General features: G+C 45.6%; 1 protein-coding gene and 1 long non-coding RNA gene across 2 annotated transcripts in view; one reads left to right on the top strand and one right to left on the bottom strand.

Annotated features, from left to right (window-relative positions):
• Positions 1 to 5777, top strand: part of LOC109323648 — a 23360-nt gene extending 17583 nt beyond the window's left edge. Inside the window, exon 3 of the long non-coding RNA XR_002104710.1 lies at positions 5744 to 5777. This is a non-coding gene — a long non-coding RNA (uncharacterized LOC109323648). The remainder of the gene's footprint in view (positions 1 to 5743) is intronic.
• The window catches only part of CORO2A (coronin 2A), a 98960-nt gene that overhangs the window by 51119 nt on the left and 40319 nt on the right, over positions 1 to 7522 (bottom strand). The gene's annotated exons all lie outside the window — the stretch shown is intronic.

The raw sequence follows: 7522 nt of genomic DNA, 5'->3' as shown, positions 1-7522 counted from the left end.
TGGGGGAGGCATGGAAGCATGTGTCCCCCATAGGGCAGAGGCAGGCTGCCTGCTGTGAGCTGGGGCTCTGCACCCTGCTGCCTTTGCCCCAGGAGCTCAGCCATGCAACTCCTGTGTCCCCTGCCCACCTGGCAGGCAGCATTGGCATCGTGTGGCTAAGCTTCTGGGGCAAGGCAGCAGGGAGCAGAGCCCCAGCCTGTAGTGGGCAGCCCACCTTTGCCCCACACGGGGCACATGGCCCCTTGTCTCCCCTGTGAGTGCATGCTGCTGCAGGGAACCGTGCCTCTCCCCCTGTGCCTCTGGACAACCTGCCCTGGCTCCAGTGCTCTATTCACCCCTGCTCTGCTCCTGCCCGTGCCCCACTCCCTCCCTTACCATGGAGGCCTTGATCTCCCCCCCGCATCCCTCTCCCCACCTTCTCCCCCACTTACCAGCTGGGTACTGTCTGTGTGTCTGTCAGTGTCTCTGTCTGCTCCTCACTCCTAAGCCACAGCCCACCATACCCACATACTGCCAGGGTGTGCGGGGACCCTCCCTCCCCAGGCTCCAAACCCCACACCCACAGCCCCAACACCTTCACAAATAACCTCCACATGCATACACACACACTTCAAAAACAGCATCTCATGATTTACATGCCAATCTCTCGATATTTTAACAGTTCATCTCATGATTTTTGTCACAGTAGAGTTGGCAAAAAAGTAGATGCATTAATGGATTTTCAGCACTTCAGCTACTGTGAAAAGACTTAATGAAGATGTATCTGCTGAAGTAATACTTGAACAGGGTGGAATAAAATCACACTTTTTAGGCACCTAAATTTACTGAGATGCCCAATAGGTAGAATAGAATCTAACACTTCCTACTCAGGGATGCAGTCGCTCTTTGGAAATACCCAGGGCAGGAGAAAGATGGAGCCTTCTAAGCATGTTAAACCTACAGAAATGGAGACTAGTTTTTCAGATGAAAAATGCATACTTAATTTAAATAACTAAGGCATTAAAGAAAGATAATATCCTATACATCTTGCAGAAAGTACTCGAATGGTATTACTGTTAATGTCCACAGGGCAGCACTCTCTGTGAAGAGACTTAATGAAGATGTATCTGATGAAGTAATACTTAGGCAGCTTGGGGGGAAAAACAACAGCTGATTCTTTAAAAAGATAAACTACTGCATACCCTCTTGAGCAGGGAAAGGGTAGGATTTGGGTTGATGGCACTGGAAAAACCCAAGTGTTACTAGTAATTTGCCTCCACAACTACTTCCAATTAGGACTAAAGGTGAATTTGTTTTTTTTGCAATGAGAAGGCCTCTGTGTTGATTAATACAGTCAGAGAGGAGTCAATTTAAGTTATGCCACAGCAGGGCAAGCATTTTGGGGCCAAAATGTAAGAGTTCATGCAAAGACTAAGCAGAAATGACTGAAGTGGTAGATCACAACCGAGAAACCTATTTCACATTTTTGGACAAGCCCTCATGTCCCTGATGGAAGCCAAAGTACCCCAATACCCGTTAGCACTGCTAAGAAAGATTGGCACAGCATGCACAAGGCAATCTCATGCTGGTTCCTGGCTGGCTGGAGAGCTGCAAATCAGAGGCTGAGTCCATGATTTGGTTCAGTGGAGGACGTGGTGAGGGAGGAAGCAAATCGTAAGCTTGAGCCCATGACAGTCGGCTCAATCTAGGAGCCAGTCCAGGGCCAGCCAGAGAAGCAAGAGGGTTTTGGAGTCAGCTTTTAAAGCGCCCATAGGCATGCTGCTACAGCATGCTGCAGCCTGTGGAAGAGCAGAGATGAACACTAAGAAATCCTCCAAGATGACCAAATAAGTTTCAGCACTGGACTGTATAAGGCAGTATCCTGCAGGGACCTTGCATGCAGATGGAAGCAGACTGTTCTGTACCATCTGCAGTATAACTCTGGATGTGTTGAGGGGCAACCAGCATAGACTGACACTTAGAGTCCAAGGCACACATGAAGGAAAAGGCTGTTTCAGAAGCTGAAGGCAGAGCAAGAAACAAGCAAATCCCCCCTCTTTAAAAGGACCACGGAAAGCAGCTTGGCAAGATGAGAGGCAGAATTTTTCCCTTGTGGAAGCTTTCGCAGAGGTGAACATCCCTCTGGAGAAACTTGATCATCCAAAATTAAGGGACTACCTGAACCAAGAAGTGTCTAATGCTGGCAGTTTTCCGTGTGCCAACAAGCTTCACCAAGACTATCTCACTGCAGGGACTGCTTTGCATGTAGTCCACAAAGGCTGCCTTGGCAGAGTATGAATCCTTCTCCATTGTGGATGATGAAGCCACCGACCCTCAAGATAACTAGGCTCTGCACATTTTATTTGTACCAGAGAACTGGACAAACCAGGACCTACCTATGTTTAAAACTGAGCTGGTCCACCCCACATCAATATTTTTACCATGTCTCAAGCCATTGTGAAGGTAATTGTTAGCCACAGTGTAAAATGTAACAAGATTTCAGCATTCCTGCCTGACAATGCCATCCATGTACATGTGCAAGGCTTTCTCCGATGTGCTCCAAGAAATGCTGTCCAATGCAGTTCATGTCACCTGCAATGCACACGTTCTGTCTTTAGTAAGTGACATCTGGTGCACACAGTTCCCCAATGTGGATAGCCTGGTGTTTCCTTCAAGAAAGGCTTCAAGTACTATCCATGCCATAAGGTCCATTACAGGGAGTCCGTCACCAGTGAAAGCGGGGACTCACATGGCACTGTGCCGCTGCTACCACAGCCTGTGCTCACAAGGTGGAATTCATGGTTCAACATGGTCTGTTACCATGCCAAGCATATGTAGTACTACCAGCAGTCTCTGAGCAAGGAGCTGGAAATCACACCCAGCACACAGTGTATGCTTATGATATCTTAAGGCGAGGTGACATTCAAGATCAAGTGATATTTGTGGCTGACAGTGCCCCCCCAGTTCATGGAACTTCTAATGTGGTTTGAAGGCTGACAGGCTGTGATCAACCACACACAGAAGCTGGTGGATTTGATAAGCTGGGTCCAAGACAGGACATTGCAAGCAATGTAAAGCTAATCTTATGAAAACCAGTGCAGAAGGGACCTGTTACAGGCAACAGTTGTTCAGCTGAACCATCACTACAGGTGTGGTCCATCACTGCCACTGCAGTTCAGACAACTGGCTGCCACCTTCCTTAGTGCTGTTCACATTTTGGACCCTAACCAGGTGCCTATTATGAATTGTGACCCTCAGCTGCTGAAAACACTCCTGGGATGGCTAAAAGAGTATAACAAAGAACATGCTGCTTATGTGAACTTTGTCAAGGAGTGCCAGATGCCTGTGCCGGTGTGCTGGAGCTCTGTCTGTGACCAGTTTCCACATCTCTATGCCCTGGGAAGATGCTGCCTCACCATTCCAGTGAGCTCAGCAGACACTGAGCATGCCATCTCAGTGTACAGACGAGTGTTCAGCTTACAGAGACAGAGAATGTCTGCAGCAACTGTGGCTGGGTGCAGCATTATCACATTTAATAGCTAGCATGAATTGCCTGTTTCAAGGTTAGCCTTCAGTTTCAGTAAACTCCTTTCTATAATGGTCTTTAATACCATGTATATAGTTGGTATTAGTTACAATTCATGTTGCATATAGCTTTATTTTAATAAGATAGTTTAAATAAGTGCTTAGATTGCTTAATAATGCATCAATTAATGGCTTCCACTGGCTTAATCCCCTGATTAATCATGCACAAGCCATTAACATAAACGCTGTTAAACAATTTAAGGTGTGGTTTGGGGCCATCTGGCAATCTCTGGGGAGGGGCAGGACTCCACTCAGAGGTATGAGGGGCCCTACTGCGCTCAACCCGGAAAATGGTGGCCCCGGGAACTGCCTCTGAAATCAGCCAGCTGCCTCCTTGAGTTCGGAAGACCCCTACTGATGTCTCAAGGAAGCACACTGCTGTCCTAAATAGCACTCTAGGGGAGGAGACTTTTTTTTAAGGCAATTAAATTATTATTGCATTACTTGGCTGCTGGTTTTCTCTCTGTCACTCAGGCATAGGTATTGCAAATCTCATGACATGACAGATTCAGTTTATAGGGCCTAACAGCACTCCAAGCAAAACAAAACTGTACCTCACCACTCATTATCTGCTATTCCTGAAGTAAGCTTTCTTGGGGCGTGAGAAGGGACATGTCCAATTAGTCTACTCTGCCTGTTGACAGAGAGGGTGTGAGCTTTCAAAAGGTCCCAGTGCTTGATTTCCATATCTCTATGGTGATATGATTGTTGACACTCCCTGCAGCGAGGAGTAGATGCATGTAGCTGCTCCCTCCAGCCTTAAACTGTGTTGGGCCAGAAAGGCCAAAAGTTTGACTTCGGAGAATAGTGGGGAATTTTCTCCTGCCCACAGCACCACCATGCTGGGATCAGAACACAGCTAGGTAATTGCATAGTTATGTGTAGTTCTAACATCAGAACACAGCACGTGCAGGGCCAGGGCAACGTTTTTCTATAAAATACCTGTCCCTTCTATGTCAGTAGGGGAAGCATCTTAACTGAGAGCTCATGAGTGTTGCTTTGCAGGGTTGCTTCAGAAAGCAACACTGCAAAGATGATGCAAATACCACATGGATTACACTGTAATACACCTCACCAGACCTAGTCAGAAGTGTCCAGAATGTTGTAGAGAGTTTGCTCCTCATTAGAAGCTCTGGTTCAAAGGTACATACATACACTGACCAAAGGGAAAGCAAGGTAAAGAGTGGGTCAGATTCAGTACTGTGGCATGCACACAGATAAGTGACAGAGGGAATCTGATGGCAGAACATAGTCCATGGTCAAAATAAAGGTGGATGCAAGTCTGCTGGCTGCAGTGACTTTGGGTTAAAGTCTTGCTCAGCTAGAGCATAAGGGTTCTGCAAAATAAGTAACTTCCAATAATTTAAAATCCTAAAAAGTTCTCTATAAAAATCCTACCAGTAATTCCCCTGAAAAGGGAGAGATGCAGAGCCAGCTCCTTATCGGCTATAATGGATTTTTCCAGAGATAGGGCATGCTGGAGTAGTTCTGCCTCCTCTGATGAGAACAATTTTCAAAGTAACATGAAGGATATTCTCCTTCCCCCAAGGAGAGTGGAAGAATTATGTTACTCCCCACACTGCTTTTAAATGTTCTACCCCAGGCTATTATGTACACTTCTCAACCATACATGACAGACACAAAGGCATGGTGCATGTGCTGATTCACTATTCAGTCAGTAAGTATTATACTGTAAGCTGGTCAGTAGGACAATCAACACTGAAAAGTTATTTTGTTATTGTTCTGAGAGCTGCCACACTTTGGCTTTTATAGTTGTTTTCCAATGCTGTTTTCTAATTTCCTGTTCCATCTGTCCTTGCTTGGTAGTTGGCACTAGTTCTCATTAAAACGAATTGTACTGAGCTAGAAAAAACACTTCCTTGGGCAAGGCGGTTCCAATAAACCAAGTACACAACCAGGACAGGAGTATTCATAGGTAACTTGTACTCTCTTTTTTAACCAGCTATTTCCCTTTGGGAGCATGAAAACTTGGAGAGAATTTATGCAGGCCATGGACCAACTGTGCATACCGGAGCAAAACACAGCACGGGATATAGCTTTTTCAAGCCCTCCTTTAAATATTATCACTTGGCTAATGGGCTTCTGGGACAGAAATGGCTCCATCCATTATCATTCCCCTCACCATATGCCTCCCCCTCACATACTCATACACAATAAGCAGGCAAGGTTCTTTGGGTAGATGTAATATCTTTTATTAGACCAACCAAATAGTTGGAACAAAGTTCTTTGCAAGCTTTTGGACACAAGCACCCTTCTTCAGGCACAGGGAGACTCTGCTGTTGTTCTGAGATCTCCAAGGAATGAAAGAAGCTGAAAGTGTGGCAGGAGGTCAGTGAGAACGTAGATAGGTGGAAACTAGGAAAACAATGGGTAGAGAAGGGGGGGGGAAGGAGAATGAGGGGGAAAAAGGAGAGTTGGGTTTTGCTCTAGTGTTTCATAGTAGGTTGTGTCAGAGAGCTGTCTGTTGGCTTCTTTTATGTAGTCTTCATGGTGCTGGTTTTATTACTATTTGGTGGTCGGATCTTAGGGAGTCAATGGCCCTTCTTTTTGAGAGAGAGAGGTTGTTATTTGCTGTTGAGTATTTCATTGTTCATTCTTTCTCTGAAGCAGTGAACGTAGTAGTCAAGGTTTGAATTTCATCCACTGTAAAGTCTCCAATCTGAGGTTTTTGGGGATTTTTTTGGCATCAATTTTTTCATTGATGTTGTCACTGGATGAATTTGTGTTGAAAGTGGATTCATTTTGGTTGTGGAAATACTCCTTCAGAGGTGTCAGAAATTTTCTTCTAGTTCTCCACATTGTATCTTCTTCAGGTGCTTTTCAGGACCGAAATTAAGGTCTTTGGGGAGGTCAGATTTTTCAACTTAGGTAAGTATATGCATGGAGATACTGATAGTATTAGAGGGCTGACTGGTTTCTTCTGTTTCATCAAGTATGATGTTGGAACGTTGTACAGTATTGGTGTTGTTCTTCTGAGGATTGTTGTGTGGCTGGGAAAGTTGTTCCTGTAGTGGTTCCGTTTCTTCTTTTTGTGTTGGATGGATGGTGTAATAAATCTTTGGTAATCTTTTTGTGTATGTTGTATACTGTTTGGGAAGATATCCAGATTCATCTCTTGTAGGTTGTTGTAGTATGTGTTGATTTCCTTCTTGAGGTGATTTATTTTGGAGTTGAGTATGTGAAGGAGATGATTTCTAAGTTTTTCTGACGTTCTCCTGCAGAGTTGTGAAGCATATTTGGAGTTCTGTGTGGTAGTCAGAGGATTGTAGATGTTCAGTCCTCTGAGAATGATGTTGTGTTTCTTGCATAGGCTGAGAAAGGATAGGTCACTGTTGATGTTAGTTTCTTTTATCTTCATGTTGTGAAGTTTCCATTTTCAAGAGACACCATGTATAAAATGTCAGTTATTCTCCTTGGGCCCAGATACAGCATAGCACTGAAGCACATACATGGGTGACTGATGCCTCCTCAGTCTGGGGGGCACCAGATCACCAACTGGGGGAGGGTCCCCCGGCAGCCAATCATTGAGCCAGCAGCAAAACCGGAAGTACACTCCTGGTTTTGTGGCTGGCGCTTCCAGGGGGCACACGGACGATCTCAGGGGACCCTCTACACATTGCCAATGAGCATGTTCCATTTAAGTCTGTGTGACCCCAACATATCCTTACGCCACTCAGTGAAAGGGCCTGCTTTCTGGCATTCCCTCAGAACTTCCTGCAATGTGCAATGGGGATGTGCCAGTGGGGAGGCAAGAAGAGAGGGGAAAAGCTTGTTCCTGGCAGCCTCATGGGAGGCAGAAGTTCTTGTACTCACAGCTAAAGGAGAGTTCATGTGATAGAGGCCAAGGGTCTCTGTTCCCATCTACTCCCATGAGTCAGTGGTGACCAGTGAAGTCATATCCTGCAGCAGAGGATCTGCCTAGACCTCACTCAGACTT

The sequence above is a fragment of the Crocodylus porosus genome, unplaced genomic scaffold (assembly GCF_001723895.1).
Source record: "Crocodylus porosus isolate Cpor-Errol unplaced genomic scaffold, CroPor_comp1, whole genome shotgun sequence".
NCBI lineage: Eukaryota > Metazoa > Chordata > Crocodylia > Crocodylidae > Crocodylus > Crocodylus porosus.
This window is presented reverse-complemented; position numbering and strand designations above follow the sequence as displayed.